This window comes from Lissotriton helveticus, chromosome 1_1 (genome assembly GCF_964261635.1).
Source record: "Lissotriton helveticus chromosome 1_1, aLisHel1.1, whole genome shotgun sequence".
In the NCBI taxonomy this organism is placed as follows: domain Eukaryota; kingdom Metazoa; phylum Chordata; class Amphibia; order Caudata; family Salamandridae; genus Lissotriton; species Lissotriton helveticus.
The window spans coordinates 1,021,308,244-1,021,332,968 of record NC_136057.1 but is presented as its reverse complement, the minus strand read 5'-3'; positions in this window follow the sequence as shown (position 1 = coordinate 1,021,332,968).

Here is a 24,725-nt window from a genome sequence, read left to right as displayed (position 1 = left end):
CTACGGATTTTCCATCTATAAAATAATATCCTGCTGAAATCGCAGATCAATAACAATTAATTGTATTGTACTCAAGACCTTCATGAAATTTCTTTGTTACAAAATGTACAACCTCTACTATAGGAGCTTCCACTGGATCCAGACTCCTTTCCATGCACCAACTACTCCAAATTCTCCATACTCCTTTGTATCTACATCTAGTGCCTGGGGCCCATTGACTCCTCCAACAACTCTGCAGCCTCCTTCGAAAGTCCATTGACTCCGCTTGATCTCCGGACACTTTCCATACAAGAAGGTTCAAAACCCCGCTCAACACCAAAGGATGTTCTTCCTCTTCTTTATTCTTGAGAAGTCCCTCTCTTGCAGGAATCAAAAACGGTTCTGCACAAGCTAGCTCCATTACTGATGGAAACCATACTTGAGAAACCCAAAAAGGTATCACCAATACTATCTGACTCCTCTCTTGCCTCAATTTCAACAAAACTCTCTGTATCATTGCGAAAGGAGGAAAAGCATAACCCTTCTTCCCTTTCCATACTTGCTGAAATGCATCCATAGCTGCTGCCATATGATCCGCTCTCCAACTGAAATAATGTTTTACTTGAAAAGTCAACCGACTCGCAAAAAAGTCGAACTCCAAAGGACACCACATTTTGTGTATCATGCAAATACAATTATTGTCCAACTTCCAATCGCTGAAGTCTCTCAAATTTCTTGAATTCCAATCCACATAAACATTCATCTCCCCTGGAAAATATTCCGCTTTTATACCTATGTTCTGTACTAAACAACATTTCCAAAATTCCTTCGCTAATTCTGCAAGATTCTTTGACTTTGTTCCACCCAATTTGTTTATATAAGACACTGCTGACATGTTGTCCATCCTCATCAATACTGAATGTCCTTTTATCTTCCCCTTGAAACTTTGTAACACATATAATCCCGCTGTTAACTCGAAACAATTTATATGACTTCTTTTGTCCTCCTTTGAGCATACACCACCTGTCTCCAAAACACTCAAACGTGCTCCCCATCCTAACGAACTCGCATCCGACTCCATCACAAAATCTGGAGTAATCCCAAAAATTGCTCTCCCATTCCATGCTTCCATGTTTTCCAACCACCAAACAAGCTCCTTTTTCACGTCCGTATCCCAAGCTATTCTGTCTCCAAACCATAAACCTTTTCTCAAAGCATTTCCTTTCATTGTCTGTAAAGCTCGATAATGCAATGGGCCTGGAAAAATAGCTTGCACTGAAGAAGATAACAAACCTATTATTCTTGCCAATTCCCTTAATGAAACAAAATCCTTCTTTAAACACTGAATATTTTCTTTCTTTATCATTCTCATTGTCTTTCCTGGTAAACATAATTGACATGTTAAAGAATTCACTTGAAAACCTGAAAACTCCATCAATTGTGTAGGAATTAAACAAGATTACTCCCTGTTCAGAATAAATCCTAATTCTTCCAATTTTTTCACCACTCCTTCTTTTGTCTTTTCCAATTCTTCCTTGTTGTGTGAAAGAATCAGTATATCGTCTAGGTATTTAATCATTCTTATCCCTCTCTGCCGAAAAAATGCAACCACTACTCGCATCACTTTCATGAAGCACCACGGAGCAGAAGACCAAAAGGTAAACAACGGAACTGAAATAGTTTCCCTTTCCATCTGAATTGTAAATATTTCTGACTCTCCTTCGCCATTGGAATTGTAAAATATGCGTCCTTGAGGTCTAACTTAACGATATAATCTTTCTCCTTCAACAAATCTCTTAGACAATGTATCCATTCCATTTTGAAGTGTCGATACACCAAAAACCTGTTTAAATCTCTTAGATTTACCACTGGACGCCATCCCTTTCCTTTTTTCTCCACCAGAAACAAATTTCTCACCAAACATTTTTCTATTTCCTCAACTACTATCACAGCTTTTTTTGTAATTAAAGCTTCTATCTCCAAATCCACAATCATTTCTTGTTCTTTTGTCATTTTTATTTCTCTTAGTTCCTTTACCTTAAATAGTTCCTCTATAAACTCTATCATAAAACCATATACAGTCTCTAATACCCATGCATCTCTTGTTATCTTTTCCCATTCTCTTTTGAATAAATGCAACCTTCCTCCTCCGTCCTTTTGGGAAGAACCAATTAAAATCTCCGTACTCACCTTGTCCTCCATTATGGAGGTACCACGTCCTCTTGAATATCTTCTATTCCTTCCTGTCCTATTTCTACTTGGATAGAATCCTCCACCATATTGGTATCCTCTTCCTCCATTCTGCCAACCATATTTTGAATTGAACTGTGAACCATATTGGGACCTATGCATTCCTCGGCCAGTAAACTGTTCCCTCCTACTGGCCCTTCCAAAAACACCAAATACTCTTCTCATATTACCTTGAGCCTTATCTGGCACCGTAAAGGTTCCAACATACTTTCCTATTCCCTTCACAAGACCATCACCAAACAACAATCCTTTATTATCTTCCTTATGGGCCATATCTCCCAACTTTGGATTTATTTTCATCAAAATTGCTTTCCTCCTTTCCTGTAACAAGCCTGCATTTACATTTCCTAACAAAACCAACGTCCTTTGACTCCATCCCCTAAGTAATGTACATCAACCTGCTTCTCATTTGCGTAAGCATCCTCTGCCATATCCAAAATCCTTCCTAGCGGTCCCAACACATCCAACAATTTATCTTGGCAGACCTTCAATGATCTCTCTTATCCTTTCCTTGGATCTCTTCCTAGTTTGAATAACTAACTTATCAAATCTGGATCCAAATTAGGAGTCACACAAACCTTCTCTTCAATCCTAGGCCTAGAACACTCTGCTCTCATCATTCTTTGCATTTCCCTATCAAGTGGCTTCTTGATCCATGTCTTAATATAAACTTAGCCACATGCTCCATAGGCCACCATTCTCTGCTCTGTGGGTGTTTGATATTAAGTGGGCTAAACATTTCACCCTCAAAAGGATCCTTAATGCTATCACTCGAAGCTTTTACTTCCATTTCCTCTAAATCCTCATAATCATCATCATCATGTAAATCCAATACATATACATCCATTAAATCATCATTTCCTCAAGACATAATTTTTTCGAATTCATTTTCCTTCTCATCCTGTGTGCCGCTTAGGGCATCCTTTCTCTGTGTGCCGCTAAGGACACCAATTCTTTTTGTGCTGCCAAGGACACCTTTCTTCTCAATTGACTTTTCTCCAACCTTTTCCTTTTGAGTTATCTGCAACTCTTCAACATGTCTGGTTTTCTTAGTTCTCTTTTTTCCCACATAATTACTCATTCCTTCTCCATCAGATAAGGAATAAAATTCCTCTCCTGAGTCTATCTCCTTTCTTTTCCTATTCTTTATGTACTCCTCCATAGATTCCTTTACCTGTTTTCTCATCTCAAATTCAATTAATTTCTTTACAACTTCCTCATTAATTCTACTATTAGTTATTTCCATTACAACATCCTTATCTACTTCCATTTTTAATTTAATCTTATAAATATAACTCTTCTCCTATAATTACTAAATATAACAACTAGATTTAAAACAAAACAACCTTGTTTTAATAACCTCTTAAACAATTATAACCTTTAAAAACACATCCAAAGCAACAAAAATCCTTCCGCTCTATTGAACAATACCTAAATCCTCCTTTCCTTACATCGGAATGAATAACGATCTTAACTGCCTAACGCGGCAGCTTAAGATCTATTTTATCCATTATTTCAGACCAATCCAAAATGACAGTCATAATCTCGCGAGTGAACGTAATAAAAATGTCTTTCTCGCATTCTAATACATCTCCTCTAGCCCTCGTGGATGAACGCGAGCACTACTGAACAAACAACAAATCTATCGCGCCTGCTCTCGCGTCCACGAATTAAAAGAAAACAGCCTCGCGCGCACAAAGGATACATTCCAATCCTTAATAACGGTAAAGATGATCTATTTATTTACCTGCATAAATACTTCACGCCACGCCTTGGCATTTATTTTAAATAATTCTCAAATTTCGCAAAACTCTTCGAAACTTAAATTAATGTTTTTACTACATTAAATAAACCTAAAACTATAATAAAACTACAAATAAACCTTAAACTTACTTCCATAAATTAGAAGTCAGTTCATTTTTATAAAATATACATACAATAACTCCATTTATAATCTTATACTCTAAAATGAAACTTTAAATCAATAAATACAGGAGCTTAACAAGAGTATACTTATCTGCTTTGGGAGCAGCAATAAAAGAGAAAGAATGTTCGACTGTTGGAGTGTTAAGGACTTAGTGTTCCAGTTCTGGTGTTCTGTTTTATTGAAGATTATTTAAAGGTTTTGAAGGAGTGGCAAATAAAAGATGTAATGCATAATGTTCACCTCCAGTCTTGTAATGAAATTCATGACAGTTTTAGAGTTGAGATTTTCCAGTACGACATGCTGAACAGCTTTCTTAAGAGTACTCATGAATCATTCGACAGGGCCTTTGGCATGTGGCAGAGGTGGCTACCCCTAGAGGGCTCTGGAGTGGTCCCCCCCTCTTTATTTTGTTATGGTTTCCTGTCACACACGCTGTCCCAAGTTGCAAAAAACGTATTGGGAATTAACAACAAAAAGGCACATACACACACAAGCTCACTCGTTCATGGCCTCAGTCACTCGTAGCAACTCTCTCACACACACGCATGCATGCACAGGACTCACCGTTTGTCCAGTCCCTAAAATCAAGAGATGATAAGCATGCACACTTTGCACAGCCTACTAGCCATCAAATTGCCGGGCTGAATGATCTCACAGCCCTAAAGCCTGTGAGGTTACCAACCTGGTAAAGCATCATCCACTTGTGCTAGGCTCCACCCCTAGATGATGTTTTGTAAAAGTTTGCCCTGGGCGCTTAAGGTTAAAGCCCTGGAGTGCCAGAGCTTCACGTCAGTCAAGGACTGAAGCTTCGCCTCGCCGCCCATCGCTAACTCGTCAGAGATTGGGGTGGAGTCAGTAATCCTTACTCTGTGAGGATTGGGTAAGGGTGGGGTGAGAGGATGGAAGCAAGAAGTTGAGCACTAGATTCTGCACAGTGTATCCACTCAAGTTTCATGGATCCCCTGCACAGAATCCAGTTCACAGCTTCCTGTACCGCTAATCAAGCTGGATAGACTCTTCAGGAGCGATCACGCTGCAGAGTTTAGAAAGCTGTTCAGCTTTCACTCTGGCATGTGTGATTCTTCCCAGACACTGGGCATAAAGTGCATGCAAGTGTCCCTGAAATAAACATTAAAAGGTAAGGGTGAGGGTTGGCACTGGCTCTAAAAGCTGTGCACAATCCAAGCACTGAAATTATTAGGCAAGCAAAATATGCTGCAAACATCATGATAGCCTGCATTCCCCATTGGGAGAGCATGACCCATGACTAGGTATTACCATTTAAATGTTTCTTCAAAATGCATTACTGACTGCGAGTTTGGTGTTGAATATGAGCAGCAGCTGCCTAAAGTTCAATTTTAATGGTTATTTTGTAGATCCACCTGTTCCATAAACTATGAGTCAAAATGACAGCAAAAGCTGCAAAGGAAATTCCAAGGGTTGTAACTTGCAGAGGGGCTGGCAGACACATTTATCAATGCATGTGCAAACATTATCTTTGTTCCTTTTTACTGATGAAATGAGACATGAAGCTTCTTTTGATATAATGCACATCTTTGTACTGTTTACTATTATCATGAAGCGCCCATCATTAAATTAAATGCTATTTTCACACACAGTTTCACTTGCTAAATTGCTTTCAGATACGAGGCACTGACCAGTCCTGCACTGGAGCATATGAAATCAGTTTGCCCTCTCTCTTTTACCTTATGTGTGAAATAAAAAGAAAAATTCCTTGTGGTAAAGTACCATCCCAGAACCACTCTTAGGATAATCATGCCAGGACAGTCAAATTCATGCTTTAATTTTATGCCTCACCACTTCCAAATGTCACTAGCCGCCACTGGCCTGCAGCCAAAGAGGTGTGTTCTTCTGAGGCTTCACATTAAAATTGCTGATAAAGCATCTGAATTCTCAACTGTTGAAAGGTGGGCCATTGCAAGATTTTAGGATTGCAGGAACATTCTGTGTTGCAAAGATGCAGTCCAATCTCTCGATGATTCTTTCTTGAGTACTGGATGAGAGATCTTCTATCAATGGAAGATGGGAATATTCATTAACAATCACCATCATGTGGTGTCCATTGTCAAGAGGACTGAAAAAGTCAACATTAATTCTTTCCCATGCATGCTTTGGCAACTCTGACATGTTTAAGGTGCGTTGAGTGGTTTTCAATGAAAGGCAGTTTTATAGATGACAGGCCTTCAATTTTCTTTTAACTCTCTCATCGAGATGGGGAAGCCAAACTTGGTCTCGGAGAGCTTGTTTTGTGGCAACCATTACATGATATTGTACATGGGCCACAGTACAGACTTTCCTGAATATCAATTCTTGAACCTCTTAGGATAATACCTTCTTGATTATCAGTTCATCTTTGAGATATTTAAACTTTTGGTATTCATTTTCACTGGTAGAGTGTGCTGGTTCCAAGACTGCTGTGCAATAATGTCTTTCAGTTTTAACATGTCACTTTCTTGACTTGTGGCAGTGACAATTTGTTCCAATGAAATCCCAGCTGGTGTGCTCAATTTCCCAATGAAATTTAAGCAGGCCTCAACTGTTAGAAGGGATATCTTTTTGTAGCACAGATTTTGCAAGTACATGTGAGTTCTGTGGGTCGAGGCTTTAGAAGTTTTGTAGGTTTTAGTCAGCCTTCACTATCCTCCAAACCAAATTCACACAGATATTTCTCTACATATGCATGGCCCAAAAAGGATACATATCTTTGGATCAAGTAGAACACTCATTTAATGGGTCTATGCCCAGAATATGAAATAGTTGAAAGGTCACTTAGCGGGACTGATTTCTTGAACTCAGAAACACTGGGCATCTCTTGGTCAATTTTCTTGCGCAGAACGTGAAGCAGGATTAAGTGTCTTTTCTCGCCTTTTCGATAATGTATCCATAACTCTGACAATCCTTGACTTATGAACATTGCAACAAATCTAAGTAGCACGATAATCTGTGTCATTTGACAGTACAATGACTCGATTGGAACGATTTCGAACAGTCCACTCAACATGAGACACAACACAAACGTGAGTTTCCTTCAATTTGCTGTTAAGTCCTTGAATAATATGGCCCAACCATACTCCTTGACAATCATTCCACTTGCACTATATGGAAATTCAGTGTTCACTGAAGCATCCGCAATGTTTTGGCGAGTTAACATATCCAAGTTCATCTTCTTAGATTTTGATGTCCAGAATTTATCAAGTTGCATAGGTATAAGTGTTGAATTTTTGATGTAGGCAAGGTCAGTTGTTCCACTTGTAGACATTTGTCTGATTCTCTCACATTCTTTCACAGATAATTCAAGATAACTGTCAAACACAATCTGCAGTTCTTGTATGGTGCACACTGACTTTGAAATCTGTAGAACAGTCTGAATGATCTCTCCGTAGTTTTGCATGGATGATATCTTGACCATTCGCAATTGTGCCATTTAGTCCACAACAACAGCAGTTTTCAATGAGGACACCTTTTCGAATTAAATTTCTTCAGGTAAAAGTTTCTCTCTCAAGAGCTTGTATGAGTTTCTGCTTCACTGGTTTGGTTGCCGAAGGAAGATCATGTGACAGAATGTCCTTCATAAATTCATCCCTTTCTTTTGCTACATCCATCTCTCTATGTGCGAAAGTTGTTTTTTGTAACCTGTTTTGCATTGGCTGGTTGGACGAAACTCTTACTATGGCAATTAAAGCGTGGAAGTTTAGCTTTAGCGAGTATGTCAAACAGCATTTTCTCTTTCTACACAAATCTCTCTAGATTCAGTTCTGCATATAGTTTTGATCTATGTTCCACGACATCTAGTAGACATGTCTTTATATAGTTATCCTCATATTGTTTGGTCACAAAGTTGTGTAGTCACATAAAATTGGCAGGATATGCTGGTCTTCAAGCTGAACGTGCAAATTTGTGAAATTCTTTAGAGCAGTGTATACTGTTGCGTCATTTGTGAATTAAGATGGTATTACTGGTAAAAACGCTCCTTCTTCAGTGGGACAGTAGTCTGGGAAATCAGAGCAAGAATTCCAGCCCATGGAGGGATTGACTTTTCTTCATGCTTTAGTCCGCACCAAATAGGCGATATGATAAATTCAGTTACATCAGCTTTGCGGACCGAAGCATCAGGAAGAAGAAGATCCATGTCCTCAGCCACTTTGATACTTTCTAGTAGACTGGGACATGTTGATGGCTTGTAGTGATTTTGTACAAGTTGCCAAGGCAGTTGGGTTATAAGTTTGCAGCTTTGTTTGTTTATGCCTGCAGCCAACACAGCTTGTTTTCCAGCAGCTACTTCATTGGTGCAGCCTTGAAAAAGCACCAAGGCAGTATCATGTGTGCTTGATGTTCCAGACAAAGAGCTGTGTTCATAATCAAAATTATTAAGAGCAGCAACTGTAAATCCTTTCCTGGTAAAGTGACTTGATAGGGATGCGCTGTCAGATTCACAAGATTTTACAGCATGAGCTGCTAACAAGTTCCTGCTCCGTACTATGTCATTATCACTTGTTGTTACACCAATCCTATTAATTGAAGTGATTAGCCGTATACTTTCCCACTTGTCATAGGTTGCCCGGGTAGTAATCACGTATAGAAGAGTTTCCTTTTTGCTGTGATGTAGTTCATACAACATGATATGGAAAAGACAGTACACAGTTTGCCTATACCTTACGGCTAGAGCTGTCGATTTCGAAGCTGGGGAACCTGGTTCAAGTCTCGGCAACGATGATCAACATCCCGTGATTCTGGGTAAATCACTTAATCTCCCCGTTCCTAACAAAAATAAATGCGTCCTTCTGTAACTAAACTGGCTCTCATGTAAAGTGCTCTGAGCCCAATGTCTCAGGTCTAGTTTGCGCAATATAAAACTCTTGAAAAACAAAACAATGTTGTTGCCTTCTGTTCCGAACTTTAGTTTGTAACAGTTTTGCCTTGCTGACATTAAACAATGATGCACAAAATGTTAAGAATACATCAGACATTCTTGTTGACTCCCATGATTTGCAAAGGTCTGGGGCATCACGAAATCGTAATCTTTCAGACGTTTCTTAAAATGGCCCCTGCTGATTTTACTGCATCCTGTGATCCTATTGTGGCAGCAAGAACTTCAGGAGTCAAATCAGCTGAGAACACCATAAGTGGATCATTCTTTTTGATAGACTGAAAAAAAATGAATTCTGTCATTGCACATTCTCACCAGAGCAATCTTAATTTCGTTATTATGGATCAATACAGTTTCATCAATGTTGACCATTATTTCTTCAATGGTGGTGTGTGAACCGGTAGCTAGAACTCGAGTGGCGTTAAAACTTCACTTCCTTTTTCAAAGAGTGCAATCTTAACTGAAGGCTGGTGGTTATATTGCTGCTGGTAGCTCATTGTTCATTCATATTGTCAAATGTATGCATGCATCCAGTTAGGGGGGGCATACATATCTGCTCCAAATACATTTACCTCGCTGTTTAGATCAGCTACTTGGCTGAAAACTTCATCTTTGAAGACATTAGCTGCAGATAAAACATGTTTGCCCTTTGAGACACACATACTCTGTCCTTTCATCAGTACAATTAGCCCTGGTTTTAGCTAAACCACAGAGAGCACATTGAAGATCCTCCTCGTTCTGATCAGTTGTTGGAGGTTGATGAGGGATAGACATTGATCTTCTAAGTGGTTGGGCATTGGGCTTGGTTGTTGTCGCTTTCTCAGTAGACTCAGATTCTTTTTGTGATTCACTAATTTCTGCTATTTTTTTACCATTTTTTCCAAGCTTTTTTTTTTCAAATACTACTTGTTACAATCATAAAATATTTGATCCTCTTCCCATCAGTTTCTTCTGTGAACTTTATCTTGTCGTATTTCTGCAGCATCTCAAACTCTCTTCTGTCCAGCTACAGTTGATGTTAGATTTTCTTTGGATTAGTTTGGCATATGATGCATTTTTCTTTGTTGAAGGAGTCCTCAGATTTTGTAGTTACCAACACTCTGTCAGGAGGTAAAGATTCTCTGCTACCACCTGCTTAACTCATGTTTATAAATATGAATCAACTGAAAAAATACTAATACAAATACAAAAATGGTGGCTAATTATAGAGCTCATTATAGAGTCACAATTTTGGAAAACGGTGGAAGAGTTGCTCTGAGGAGTTATTTTCTGTCTCTATAAGACTCCTTGACCCCAAAAAACCTATGTTTTGACAGCAAAATGAAGTATATAGGTCTCATGGTTCCTGAAATATTACATCATCATTGCAACACATCTGCCATTTTCCGGTCGAGCATTCGAGATCTCTTGTATATACTTTAATATATACTTTAGTGTATGTACTTTGTGGGCTCTGGAGATCAGCCCTAAGACTTGTCGGCCTCAGCTTAGGAAATTTATTTTTCTGTTGAACTGCCTCTATTTATCTGTCTTGATAGAAAATGACCAGCAGAGGTCAGAAAAAATTACCAGAATTGCTTTCTGCTGAGGGACTTTTTTTTCATTTTTCTGGCAACTGCCTCTATTTAACTTTCTTGATAGAAAATGACCTGCAGAGGTCTGTAAAATACCAGAATCACTCTAGCATTTTCTAGATTCCAGTCCATAGAAATTGTCTTCCACGAGCACCCGTAGACAATAATATTTTATTCAAATCTTGTATTTTCAGTGATATGACCACCCAAGGCCCTGCTTTTATATTAAAGATAGAGCTTTGGACTATACCATTTTCCGTTGAAAGGCAATATTTCTCCCCATGTGTTTCCATACCTGCCATGTTATGCAGTTTGATGCTTACTTTCCCTCCATGTTAAAGAACAGTAGATGTTTCAACACCCAGGCTAATGTGCTGCATAGCTAAATACGGTGCACAGTCAAAATATCGACTCCAAAATATCGACTGGACATAATATCGAGTTTTAAATATGGACAGGACAAAATATCGACTGGACAGAATATAGAAAGCAAAAATATCGTTTTTAAGGTAAGTAAAGTAATATCGACTGTTAAAAATATAGACAGTTAAAATATCAAAGTATATAGTATAGGTTATTAAAATTATCTAATTTTTAATAATATTGAATTTTTTATAGTGTGTTTTATGTTATTATATGTGTAAAACGTGTGTATTTATGTTATAAATAATAATAATTAATGAAATTTGTATTTTTTAATTTTTTTGTTATTTAATTCTGTAGCGGGTTGTGGGTTTATAGGAGAATAGGGTGGGAAGTAATTTAATAATAATTAACTAAATATGTAAATTAATTTATTGTTATAAATTTTTAATTATTTGTTAATTAATTTTAAATTGGTAATTAACTAAAATTTAATCGGCAATTAATTTAAATTAATTGATTAATGATTAATTATGTTAATTTTTCTAATTTATTTTCTGTAGCGGGTTGTGGGTTTATAGGGGAATTGGGTGGGACGTCATTTAATAATAATTAATTAAATATGTAAATTTATTTATTGGTATAAATTTTTAATTATTTGGTAATTAATTTTTATTTGGTAATTAATTAAAATTTAGTTGGCAATTAATTTACATTAATTGATTAGTTGTTAATTATGTTAATTTTTCTAATTTATTTTCTGTAGTGGGTTGTGTGTTTATAGGGGAATTGGGTGGGAAGTAATTTATGTATAATTAATTAAATATGCAAACATATTTATTGGTATTGTAGAATTAATTGTTAATTATTTAATTTATGGGTAATTAATTAAATTAGAATTGCTAATTAAATTAAATTTGTAATTTCAATTGATTAATTATTATATTATATTAAATTCGTAATTACTATGAATTACATTTTTCCCCTACGCTATCCAACGCTTTCCCTACTGTTGCACCCACTGGAGTGGGAATAGTCATTTTTACCCCTACGCTGTCCAACGCTTTCCCTACTGTTGCACCCACTGGAGTGGGAATAGTAATTTTTACCCCTACGCTATCCAACGCTTTCCCTACTGTTGTACCCACTGGAGTGGGAATAGTAATTTTAACCCCTATGCTATCCAACGCTTTCCCTACTGTTGCACCCACTGGAGTGGGAATAGTAATTTTTACCCCTACGCTATCCAACACTTTCCCTACTGTTGCACCCACTGGAGTGGGAATAGTAATTTTTACCCCTACGCTATCCAACGCTTTCCCTACTGTTGCACCCACTGGAGTGGGAATAGTAATTTTTACCTCTACGCTATCCAATGCTTTCCCTACTGCTGCACTCTTTGGAGTGGGAATAGTAATTTAAACCCCTACGCTATCCAACGCTTTCCCTGCTGTTGCATTCTTTGGAGTGGGAATAGTAATTTTTACCCCTACGCTATCCAACACTTTCCCTACTGTTGCACTCACTGGAGTGGGAATAGTAATTTTAACCCCTACGCTATCCAGCGCTTTCCATACTGTTGCACCCACTGGAGTGGGAATAGTAATTTTTACCCCTACGCTATCCAACGCTTTCCCTACTGTTGCACCCACTGGAGTGGGAATAGTAATTTTTACCCCTACGCTATCCAACACTTTCCCTACTGTTGCACTCACTGGAGTGGGAATAGTAATTTTAACCCCTACGCTATCCAACGCTTTCCCTACTGTTGCACCCACTGGAGTGGGAATAGTAATTTTTACCCCTACGCTATCCAACGCTTTCCCTACTGTTGCACCCACTGGAGTGGGAATAGTAATTTTTACCCCTACGCTATCCAACGCTTTCCCTACAGTTGCACCCACTGGAGTGGGAATAGTAATTTTTACCTCTACGCTATCCAATGCTTTCCCTACTGTTGCACTCTTTGGAGTGGGAATAGTAATTTAAACCCCCACGCTATCCAACGCTTTCCCTACTGTTGCAGTCTTTGGAGTGGGAATAGTAATTTAAACCCCTACGCTATCCAACGCTTTCCCTACTGTTGCACCCACTGGAGTGGGAATAGTAGTTTTTAACCCCTACGCTATCCAACGCTTTCCCTACTGTTGCACCCACTGGAGTGGGAATAGTATTTTTTACCCCTACGCTATCCAACGCTTTCCCTACTGTTGCACCCACTGGAGTGGGAATAGTATATTTTACATTTTGCTATTGTACGTAAATAAAATTGGATATTAGTTAATTATATTATGTTAATATATATATATGTTTTAATAAATATGATTGTTACATTTTTTTTATAACTTTTATTAAACATTTAATTATTATAATTTAATTTAAGTCTTTGTAAGTATATTTTAGTAATTAATTTTAAATTTAAATTTAATTTAGCACTGTTTTTAATAAAGTCGATATTTTTTACATCTATATTTTTGTAAACGATATTTTGTACTCGATATTTTTGTACTTACCTGTTTGTACATACAAACTCGATATTTTGTCTGTAGATATTTTTTCCTCGATATTTTGGGTAGTCGATATTTTGGCAGTCGATATTTTTTCAGTGATCCGCTAAATACATATAAGGTTCCAAAGGCGAGACCGATTGCACTGCAATGCTTGTTAAAAATGTAATCCAGAAAAATTTGGCATGGATTAGCAATACCTACCCAAGCTAAATTACTTCTCTAACGACACAGAAACACACATCAAAAATGAAAATCTCTGGGTAGCAATTTTTATGGAGCTATATCAAGGGACCAGGACTATTAAATGAAACATTCTTTTTCGTCAAATCTCTCAACGGAGCAATCACAGTGGTAAAGCAACATATATATATATGGAGCATCAGCTGGCCATACCACAGAATAAGAGTAACAAGCAAATATCTTAAGGGGAATTGGTAGTTGGCAACACTAGCTCTTTTGCTGGATGTGGTGTCATACCCCCATCAAAACAGATATGGCCCTAGAACTTTAGCTGTGTCTTAAATAACTCACATTTGTCAGCTTTCAAAGTCAAACCTGCACCCACAAGTAAACAACACACTTGCATGAAAGCTTTATTATGCTCTTTCTGTGTAGCTCTGAGAACCAATATGTCATCACTATAGTTAAACGCATTCATGACAGACTGTCTGATACGTCGAATGGCATCTTGAAACAGCTATGCAGATGATGGGACACAAAAACGCAGGGGCAGATTTGCAAGCCCCTTGCGCCTCATTTACGCCGCCGTTGCATCCCTTTTGTGATGCAGCGGCAGCGCAAATCCTGCTCCATGGTGCGGGGGTACTTACAACATGACGCATCTGGGAGATGCGTTATGTTGTAATGCCCTGCGCCACATGTAGGCGTTCCTGTGCAGGGGGGGGCGTTCCGGCGCAGGAACGCCTCCTAAAAGTGGCTGAGTGAAATCTACAAGATTTCACTCAGTCACTTTTAGGCCCATGCTGCATCAAAACCCTGCGCCTGCCTGAAGCTGGCGTAAGGATTGACGCAGCATTAACTAGATAGGGCCCCCCAGAGCATTGCTGGAGCTGCGTCGCGATTGCGACGCAACTCCAGCTATGCGTCACTTTTACGGCACAGATGTGTCACGCATCTGTGCCGTTTTTGCACCATGGTGCACCGCATTGTAAATGGGCGCATCCATGATGGCGGAGCTGTGGCGCACAATAACTAGCGCATCTCTGCTGATTTGCAGGGAAGCGCCAGTTATTGTAAATATGCACCGTAGTTTTTTGTATCGGAACAGACCTACATGTGCAGAAAAGACTGTAATGTACCTACAACTCTCCTTGAGTTCCAACTGATGATGTATTTTATTCAAATTAAAGCAAGAGAAGACCTTTGCCCCATTCAATAGGGTTGTCATGTCGACGATGTATGGAAATTGATGTTGTTCTCATTAAATTGCCTTGTTCACTTGATGCATGTCACAGCAGATGTGTACAGCTCCTTCACTGGCCATTTTGGCACTACCACTATGGGAGAAACCGAGGGCAGTGGACCAGTGGAATGGAAAACCTGAAACAAAAACAATATTAAAACTAATTACCAATATGTTGGCTAAAACACATCATTATAGCACCACCTTTTTGGAAAATGGAGGAAGGGTTGCCCTGATGAGTTATTTTCTGTTTCTATAAGACTACTTGACCCCAAAACCTATGTTTTGACACCAAAATGAAGTATGTAGTTCTCATGTTTCCTGAAATATTATATCATCATTGCAATATATCTGCCATTTTAAAATATGTCGGATTAGCAATGTAATTCTCAAATGATACAGAAACACAAATCAGGAGTGAAAATTACTGGATAACATTTTTTTATGGAGCTATATCTAGGGACCAGGACTATGAAATGAAACATTATTTTTTGTCAAGTCTCTCAACAGAGCACTCACAATGGCAAAGTCTCGTATATATCTAGACCAGTAGCTGGCCATGAAAGGAATGAACATAACATTGAAACATCTTGTGGGGGGATTGGCAATTTGCAGCTCTAGCATTTTAGCTGGATATGGTGTCATACCATCATCAAAAAAGATATGGCCAAAGAATTTTAGTTTTGTCTTTTGGAATTCACATTTGTCTGCATTCAAAATCAAACCTACATCTGCAAGTGAGCAACACACTTGTGTGAGACCTTTATTATGCTCGATCTGTGTAGCTCTGAAAATAATACGTCATTACTATAAAAAACACATCCATGATAGGCCGTATGATATGCTGAATGGCATCTTAAGAAAGCTATGCAGCTGATGACACACTGAAACTTATTCTTTTGTCTTGCAACAGACAAACATGTGTAGAACAGTTTGTAATGGACCTGTAACACTCCTTGAGCTCCAACTGGTGATATTCAATATTCAAATCAAGGCGAGAGAAGACCTTTGCACCATTCAATTTGGTTGTCATGTCAGCGATGTGCGGAAATTGATGTTGTTGTCATTCAATTGCCTTGCTCACTTGACGCTTGAAAAAGCAGATGCATACTACCACTATGGGAGAAACCCAGGGCATTGGACCAGTTTAACACTCAATGATATCATGTTTGAACAACGATTCAAGTTCTTTTTCACCAGCTTCCTGTAAATGAAATGCAGTTCATCTGTGTCTTTAAGATATAGGACAGACGTCCTCATTAGTGTGTACTCGTACTTTCATAGTTTTGAGTTTTCCAAACCCATGAAACAATGAAGGGAACTGATATAGTTCACTGATATCAGTCCCATATCAGCAGCTATACTGAAATTGAGCAAGCAGATCCTTGATGCCAAACCTTGAAATACATGAATGGGTGCTTGTACTATGTTTTCTTGTGTTTCATCATTGCTTCAAATGAACCTTAGCTTTTTAATGGCGTAGATGCAGCCCATGTATACGCTTTGGTTTTCAATGGCTTAAGTCCTGGCAATGGAGATAGTTCATTGTATTTCTCCTCAGGAATTATGTTTATAAATGCACCACTGTTGATAATAAAAGGTTTTGAGCAACCGTTTACCCGAGTGTAATCTTTGGACAATCTTTGAATGACTGGGGAGCTTTTTCATGTTGAAATTTCCTTGACCTTTGACACCACATCTCAAGCTTAGTATAACACGTCTTTATTTTTGTGTGTGCAACTGTGAGCTTAACATTCTGAACTGAATTCACTTCACTAGCTCTATTGTCTATGTCACAGTTCTACGGAGTCCATCAGGAGCCAAAAGGGTTCCGCCCTTGTTTACTCACACAACACTACATAATGCTTTTGGCCCAAAGGTAATATTAGTAATATTGCATGGTTTATTACTCAAACGTCAGCTTAAAACTTATTTTAGAAATACATTTTTCCCCAAACATCAGCTTATGAGTTCTGAAAGTACAAACATTTTACTCTCAAGTTCATACTTTTCAATCTTGGGAGACAGGTATTAATTCAACATACCAAGGGGCATATTAGCAAGGGCACTATCGCCATTTTAGCTGGACTTTTCCCTCTAAAGTGACGATAATTTTATCGCCCTATTAGCAAGCTGTCGCTAACAGCAGTTAGCTATAGCTTTTAGGCGATAGCGACCGGTTTGGGGCCCACTTTGCATGTCAGCGATATTTATCGCTAATGACATGCAAAGTGGGCGTACCCAACCTGTTAGTGACTGAAAGCAGTCGCTAACACAGCTATCGCCTATTAGCAAGGCAGACTGTGCGATTAAAAAAGTCACCCTAAGCACGACTATCGCAAGAACCTAACGCCTACTTAGACTATGACTTAACCTGTATATCCAATGGGAGGTGGATATTCAAGTTCAGTTCCCATTAGCGTTAATGCCTGAATATCGCTGGATATCACGCATTGAGTCGCTATCGCCGGATATTTTATAGCATTAGAGATAAACGTTGCTAATAGCATGTTATTTCTGCGATAATATCCGAGGATAGACAGCGATAAAAAAAATGCGCTAAGCGCATTTAGAGATAAATATCCCTATTTGTTGCTAATATGCCCCCAAATTCTTCTTATGTAGTAGTTTGGGCTGCATGCTGGAGAGCTACTTCCAGGTAGCCTGATAGCTACCAGTTGCTCCCTAGCTACTCATTGGAGAAGCCTGATTTAGCTAATATTTTGGCACTAAGTATTGCTCTGTGTCACTGGCATCTACAATTGAACCCATTCTCTGGATCAGAAAAAATTGTTGTCCTGACTTAGATATCAAATAGGGGATGGTTTCAGGGGTTGTAGAGGCGCCCTCTCAAAGTCCTTTGCTGTAGAAAGATAAAAAGTGCAATGTTAATACCCTTCTGTCATAGCACTATGACTACAACAGGTTAGATATTTCAAAGTGCTTTTTGAATGGCTTCTCTTCAAATAGGTTTCAAGAAAATATAGCGAGTAAAGGAATACTTTTTTTTTATAACACTTTAAGCCTGATCCTCATCTAAAACAGGTTAAAAAATCTACAATACGAATTTGGTTTTGTGGATGGTCTCTGGTCTGATTTTGAGCCAGATTTTTATATATGCACTAATCAATGGGGAATAAGGTGTGAAAAGGTGCTTCCAGATGATTTGTTCCTATTTTACAGTTTTGCATGCACAAACATCTTCTTATACGACCAAAAGGATATTGCAAGTCCCAAACCTGAGTTGTACTTGACCTCATTCCAAAACGGTACAAGTGCTTCGTCATCTAAATCTCATCCAAATAGGTTTGGTCCCCTTAATACATCGCATGCAATTAGGTTTGGTCCCCTTAATATTTCGCATCCAAATTGCACCAATCATGTTATGGCTTTCCATTTGGTCAAAGTATGAACCTGTACATAATCGAACAATAATTCAGGACTGTTTTAGTCTTGATTACATGCACAAAATTCCATGGTTCAGTTATGTCAAAAAGCGGCTTGAACTTATGGGGAGAGTGGACTGTTTCTGCAACCCGCGACTTATTGCACTCATTTCATAATCTCAGTTGAAGCAGGATCTCCTAGCAACACTTAGGGAGCACAGGGAACATACAGAGTTGGGATAGAAGAGAGTTGCTGAATATCTGCCTTTGGTCACTAATGAACGCTTCGAACCATACCTTTTGTTTGCTTTTTGTTATTCGAAAAGTTATTACCTCGCTTGATTTAGGTTCAGTATTGCTCATCTGTTGGCTTCGTATCCCAGTAAAGTATATGGCGACTCCCTCCTTGACCCTTGTCATCCTTGTGTCTTTGTGACTATTACTCCCCCCAGAACATGCTGAATTTTCTCTTTTTCTGTTGGTTATACCCTGAACCACGGAAATAATTCATTATTCCGCTATTAAGGGCCTTGAATATCAGAATATGCAGGCTGGCTCTGTATTATCTACAGCTTCTTAAAACAAGATAGACGTATAATGATGTATAAATACATTTCTACTTCAGTGTGATTAAGGAATCTAGTAGAGAAATGATTTTTGTAATATAGCTTTAAGTGTTTTATTATGATAGGTAAATAAAACTCGCATAATATTTGTCAAATGTAGGATGCACAGTTTGTGGCTACATGTAATTTTGTGAGGATCCTATTGAGATGTTCTTTCAAGATGCACATTGGCACTTAGGGGCAGATTTACAACTTCTGGCGCATCTCTGCAAATCAGCAGGGATGCGCCAGAAGAGATGCGTCACGTAATCCCCCCTTGCGACACCACCGATGCGTCACATTTACAGTGCGGCACACCATGGTGCAAGGAGGGGGCAGATGCGTGACACATCTTGTGGTGTACGGGCGGTGCATTGCTGGAGTCGCGTCGCAAGCACAACGCAACTATTGCAATGCACAGGGGCCGCCCATACTTAACGTGGTGCATCACTCCTTACGCCTGCTTCAAGCAGGCGTAAGGATTTGACGTAGCAGCGTCGTAAAACTGACTCAGTGAAATCTTGTAGATGTTTTAAGGGGCTTTCCTGCAAGGGAACGCCCACCCTGCGACAGAACACCCACATGAAACCTGACGCAGGTTTCATGCGGCGCAGGGCTTTACAACGTGACGCATCTGCCTAGATGTGTCACGCTGTAAATAAGTCACAACATGGCGCATGGTTTACTCCATCGCTGCGTCACAAAAGTGACGCAACGGCGGCATAAAAGTGTCGCAAGAGGCTTATAAATCTGCCCCTGTATTTTTAATCTTTAACAATTTTTAGATTGTGAAAAATATTTGCTCTGCATACATTGACTGCTTTATTTTGCCCTCACTTGCAATTCTATGGAGTTTTAATACAATTTTCATGAATTTATATATTCTGTACAATTGATTAAGATCTATAATGTTATGCTGCTATGGCTAATTTATTATCTCCCATTTTTGAATGTTTACAAGGATCTTTTAGATTCTTTTACCAGGCCAGTTCATAGCTAGTGCTACATACGTAATTTCCTTTTTATTACTGTTTTTATGATGGATTTTATTTAATGTATTTTGCATACATCTTTTATGGTTGCATAAACCAAATAAACAATATTTTAATTGAAACAAAACCGATTTCTACCTAACTTTCGACCTTGTGTACTACTCAGCATTCAGCCCTCTGTCTCTCAAATGAGTAATTGTTTTCAAATTGTTTAAAAAGGTAAGTGGTGCAATTTTAAAACAGTGTTGGTCCAGCAACTAACATAATCTTTTTTTCAGATCAAAGTGGAATACTGTCTAACATATTAAGATATCTCCATCAAAAGCTCAGTTGAAGACACCTGAAGTTTGCTGAGCAGATGCTGTGTTTGCTGACAGTTTATTTGTTCTTCAAAACAAATTCTTCAAACCAGAAGTTTGTTTACTGAATGCAAAAAATGGTTATGGCTCAAAGGTAGTGTTCTCTATGTATGTGGGAGCCAATGTGCGTTTTCAATATCTGGGACCACCAAGCCTCATTTGACAGTCTTGGGTATATGGTATGGTCTCCAAACCTTAAATAGGTCATGGCAATCTTCACTTTGAGGTGATTGTCAAACGGTAGGCGGGATATCAAGTCAAAGATTTACACAGGCAGAGCCAGCAGAGACTTTGTCTGGGTAAACTCCATGCTTCATCAACTCTAAATAGAAAGGAGAACCCCAAGTTTTGCAAATGGTTCATAGTAATTCATGTGATCAGTTGTATAATATAATATTGAAAACAAAAATATCACAATATATAAATATCACAAAATAAATTAGGAGGAAACAAAATATTGTGTTTACATACTCTGTATTTAAACTACAAAAAGGGGCGTATCTTGGACGGCAATGGAAATAGTTGCCTGAGTCCGACGCTCCGTTAACCCTTGGGAGCAGGCGAGCGATTAACAACCACACAGAAGGCTACGAATACCAGAAATCAACTCCAACTTCGTCAGAACAGCTTGCGGTCCAGTGAGACCGACTACAGGGGGAAAACTGCGGAGAGAAACAAGTTTTCTTTGACTGAAAAGAAAAACCGCCAAGATCGCGAGCGATGACATCAAGATGGCTACCTGGCAGTGAGAGGAGCCAGTGATAGCAAAAACAAGACAGCAGAACCCGGGGGCTCCTCCCGATAGCTGTAGGAAAGGCGGAAAGCGACAGAGCATCGAAGACGACCCCCTTCCAACACCCCCACCGGCACCCACTCGGGAAATGGAGAGGCGAGGCGAAACCGAAAGCCAACAGCTGGGGGTTGCCATCTTGGGGATCGTCATCTTGGGAGCCGCCATCGTGGAGGGGTCGCCGCCTGAGAACAAACAGACTAGCAGGAACCGCACAGGGCCCAGCCACACACCCGTCACTCCTGGGGTGACAGCGACTGTGTTGGAGAGGTGAACGTGGGGATCCTTCAGCACATCTAAGCGGAAAGCAGGAAGCGTCGAGCAGAGCCTGTGGAGTCAAAGGGGGGAGCAACCAGATACGGAGCCTTCAAGGAATGACGGAATCACAAGGAGCACCCTTCAGAAGCAACGAGGTCAGTGCGATTACCTTCTGCGGCCGCCGTCGGTGTCGCATCTCTGAGGGAAACGATCAAAGAGAGTTTCCCCCCAGCAAAAAGGCATAGACAGTGCGTAGCAAAACTGAGCAAAATCAAAACTGAAGGCACAAATCACGGGGGCCGCCATCTTAAGAAAACAACAAGGGCCACCATTTTAAGTGCATAACGCTGCAAGGACAAACAGGAGTGCAAGCATTGCCTTTTGGGAGGGGTCAGCACCGCAATCACTGCTAATTAACTCAAGCATAGAACAGAAAGGAAATTTTCATAAAACGGAAGCAAGGAAAAAAATATATATATAACAACCACCAGCCAAGCGAAAATAGAGGCTGTATATCAGAGTACAGCACAATGGCACCTGGCATCAGAAACTAAAAGCAGAAGCAATAACAACAATCGAAGGGCAATCAGACCCCCCCTGTGGATACTCACCTAGAGAACCGAAGTGGCAGCAACACCAGAAGGTTACAGAAGAAGCAGCTCGCTGGGAAGCAGGTGGTAAAGGTGCAGTGGTACTACGCCTAAACCCGCCAGTATAAAAACATGAACATACTCTGGGCATTTTCCGACTGCTCTCCCTTACGTACCCTCCCACCAAGTGAGGAAACAAGAGTAACAAGCCCGAACCGAGGCAGCAGCAGACCAAAACCACTGCACACAGTCACTCCATCACTACAGGACGGTAGTACGTGCCACCTGCAGAAGGAGTCTCAACTATACGCAAAGTTACCAACTGCACATTTCTTTTTTGCCTCAAAATTGAGCAGAACAAACTAATATCAATTAGGTTTGTTAGGTACCCTTTATTCATACCTTTTTATTTTGTTATTTTTAGTTATTTTCATTTTCATCAATATCTAAGAAAAACACTATACACTTTAACACACAAATACAATACAAGTCAACATGCATACAATACAATTCCACAGTACATATAAATACAATATACAATTTGTGTCCAATTTTCATCAGCAAACATCAATTATGTGAGGTGTTATTTAATGACACCAACAACAGGGCTACATCACGTTGCACTGAATATTCCATCAACAACAAACTAATGTGGAGAAAGAAATTCAAAAAATTCAAGAAAAAGAGTTTTCAAAGGACCATAAATAAATTCATTGGTCTACTGGACATTCAAAGTCAGTTTCTTTAAATATGCCGATGCGTTTTGGACCCTATGACATCCGTTTTCGGGTTCTTCTCAGGGCTCTGTCTTTTGTGTTTGTCTGTTCTCCAGCTTTTGCCGGTCCACAGGGTCACTTAGTGTTTAGTCATTCTTCTAACATGCTACCTGCACGTGTCATCGGTTTAATGTAGACACTTCTGTCTATTTTATTCTTTCAGGCTCACACTTTGGTCGTTATCGATTTGTGGCCGCACAATCCTGTTTAATCTGTGTACGTGTTTGGCGCTGTGTATTGTGCGCTCTTAATCTAGTTTTAAAACCAGTTTCCGCAGCTTCCTCCACGTGGGGCCATTGTATTTTTCAATCCCTGTTCATTCGGCAGACCGGGGACCTCTGATTCAGTCTCTGGGTCAGAAGGGGTGGCACCAACAAGAGCATCTCGAAGGCAGCAGGAACAGGTGAGGGGGTCCACCACACCAACACTGACCCAAGAACGTGAGACTAGAGGGTCTGAAAAGGGGCAAGATAAAGCCACACAACTAGTGCCACTGAAAGCCAAAAAAGGCCAAAGAGACTCTTCCCGGGAAAACACCTACCAACCCACAGCTAGGAAAGGTGATAGGAGATTTGAGCTCCAACAAGGGAAGCTAGGCCTGCTAACCATGTCGGGGAATGGCAGCAAAATGATGCAACAGTCAAAGAAGAACAGAGCCGACGCTCCAGCAGACTCTCCTATCAAACACAAACCAGATATTAATAGGACATTGGACATGATCCTGAAAAAAGTGGCGGAGGTGCATGATTTAGCAAAGTCAACCAAACAAACTACAGATGCAATACAACTGGAGCTAGCTGCCGTCAGAGTGGATATACATGCGGCAAACAACAGGCTGTCGGTGGTGGAGCAGAGGGTTAGCGATATAGAAGATGGGAATCAAAAGACAAACCAAACTCTCATAGCACTAACCAAGAGAACCGCATTACTCCAGAGACAAACGGCGGAATCAGAGGACCACAACAGAAAGGGGAACATTAGAATTCTAGGTGTTCCGGAAGGTGAGGAGGATAAAACGGGCTCTTGCATGGCCCTCATAGAAGAACTGATCCCCAAAGTCATGAATATCAAATTCGACGACCCCTTTGAGCTAGATAAAGCATACAGGGTGCCAGCCTTCAAACCTACTAGGAACAGGGCAGGACCACGATTAATAATTTGCAAACCACTTTGATCACATCATACAGAAGCCATCTTTGGGTAGCAAGGAAAAGCCAAAACATGCAGTGGAACAGTCACAGGATAATCCTCACATAGGATTACTCGCAGCCCACAGTAGACATAAGAAAAGGATTCCTGGCCTTGAGAGAGACCCTAAGAAAGAGAAACATCATCTTCTCATTCGTGGCCCCACAAGACTCGGAATTAACGATAATGGCAGAACACACATCTTCGAAGACCCGGCAATGCTATCAAGATACCTACAGAGCCCCTTGTGCAATTACTGTTTGGTCAGCCCTCTACATTGCATCATTGTGATTGGCCAGGGGAGCCTGGGTGCCTTCCAATAACAACGCTGCATTAAAGCGTTGTGATTGGTCAATGGGGCCTGCTGTACTTCCATCCGAGATGGAGAAGAGCAGGAACGGAGACACGATACCCAATGCAAAGGTATGTTTATTTTATTTTTAATGTTTTTTTAAAAATATGGGTGACCCTCTACACGTGAATACCTGTTTGACCCGCCACTACGCTTTCCCCCCCACCCACGAGCCATGCCAGCCGCTGCTGAGCATTAGTGATTCACTTCTACATGAGCATCTAAAACATGAGATATGCATGTGTACCATGTGTTATGTGAACTGTGTTTTCTTTAAGGTCACATATTACAAGTAACACTTAATAAAGGCTCCATCTATTAGTATTAATCCCATTTTGGCTCACCTGTTCTAGAGAAGCTCCCAAACCAGAGTAAAGGGTAGTGGTTTCACTTTGGAATGGCTTCTCTTCTGCCCATCTAGCTGCATAGAAACGCGTTCTCAAAGAAAGCTCCTTGTCTAGCCTTTACCTTCTTTCCTCATTCGTTACAGGTCTCTCTGGGATGTATGTCATTGT